Source organism: Petaurus breviceps, unplaced genomic scaffold (genome assembly GCF_028583685.1).
Source record: "Petaurus breviceps papuanus isolate PSGF00001 unplaced genomic scaffold, PetGlider_PUasm1.0 189, whole genome shotgun sequence".
NCBI classification, from domain to species: Eukaryota; Metazoa; Chordata; class Mammalia; order Diprotodontia; family Petauridae; genus Petaurus; species Petaurus breviceps.
Window position 1 is genome coordinate 20,511,184 of NW_027185809.1, and position 1,714 is coordinate 20,512,897.

Genomic DNA, 1,714 nt, shown 5'->3' on the forward strand with positions numbered 1-1,714 from the left:
TACACCTCCATTTTATGGGGGAGTTCATCCCATTCACATTCACAATTATGGTTACTTTCTCTGACTTTCCCTCCGTGCTGTTCCTTCCCTTGTTTATGATTTTATTTCCCCATTTCTCCCTTCCCCTCCATAAGAGTTTTCCTTTTGACAACTTTCTTCCTCAGTATTCCCTCCCCGTTATCCCCCCCTCCATTTTCCTACCCTTCCCCTTACTACTTCTTCTCTCCCTTCTATCCACCCCCTCCCTTTTCTTAGCCCTTCCCCCTCCTACTCCCTGTAGGTTATGATATATTTTTATGCTTAATGTAGTATGTTATTTCTTCCTTGGACCAAGATTTTTTTTTAAGGAATCCAAACATCCATTTTATTAAACTAAGGCTAGTGAGGGCTTCGCGTGAAAAGAAGCTGCAGTAATTTGCAACAAGTAGGTGATTTTATAAATTTGAAAAAAAAAAAGACTTAAGACATAAAGAAATTCAGAAGTAGTAATGAAACACAAAAAAGTGACCACAAGAATTACAAATATATTTAAATCTCGGACCTGGGGAATGGACTATACACAGCTTTCTAAGGGAGAAGCATAGAGCCTTATATGTTCTGACAACACTACACCTTTGGCTCGTTTTCAGTGGTTGGAGGGACATGGATAGGAACCACACTGTTGCTTGGAGACATGTCATTTTCACGTCTGTCCGACATTTGCTTCTGAGAAACAATGCGATATATCTGTCAGGATTGTCTGGAAATCAGGTTCTACACTGGTAGAGTCTAAAGCAGACGTCTCAATAAATGACAAGCCATTTTTTTTTCTGCAAAGGCTCTTGCTTCATCTGTAGGGACTGCTCTGATAAACCGCTCTTGTTGCCCACTATCTGCATGATCTCTCAGTTCTTTCAGCCATCGTTCTACATTTTCATACGTAAGATGTTTAGCAATATCATAAACCAGCAAGGCACCTATTGCTCCACGATAATAAGCTGATGTTATAGCTCGGCATCGCTCTTGTCCCGCTGTGTCCCATATCTGTGGCTTTATTGTTTTCCCATCAACCTGGATGCTTCTTGTTGCAAATTCCACACCAATGGTACTCTTGCTTTTCAGATTAAACTCACTTCGAGTGAAACGAGACAGAAGATTACTCTTTCCTACACCAGAGTCGCCAATGAGGCCAACTTTAAAGAGATAGTTGTATTCGTCCTCTCGGTTGCCCATGGCGAGTCACGGGAGGCAGAGGGGTGGGAGCGGCGGTGGGGCTGGGGAGGGGGCGTCACTTCAGGGGGAGCTGGAGCGGGAGACGCCACAGAGACTCTGGAGCCCGACGAGGGTCCTTGGACCAAGACTGATGAGAATAGATCCCTGCAATGCTCCTCTCGCTCCCCTCTTTCCCTCTATTATGATAGGTTTTATATCTGTTCTCAATAAATTCCTATATTTATCTGATTATATTATTCCCTTCTTATAGCAGGACCAATGAGGGCGCAGTTCTTATAATGTTCAACTCCCTCCCTTCTTCCCCTCTACTATAATATCATTTTGTGCCTCTTTGTGTGCCATAATTTTTCTTTTCTGCTTTGTTCTTTTCTCTTCTTCCATTTTGGTCCCTTTGCACCCCTTAATAAGGTTTATATCATTTTGTTTAGTTTGTACCCACCCTCTCTATTTATCTATATCCCTTTTGAATACCATCATAAGCATACTATTCTCAATATTGCCC

The 1,714-nt window shown here is 42.2% G+C and overlaps 1 pseudogene; it reads right to left on the minus strand.

Moving 5' to 3' along the window:
* Nucleotides 1–335: 335 nt before the first annotated feature.
* LOC138164027 (ras-related protein Rab-11A pseudogene) lies at nt 336–1,313 on the minus strand (annotated as a pseudogene).
* Nucleotides 1,314–1,714: the final 401 nt, after the last annotated feature.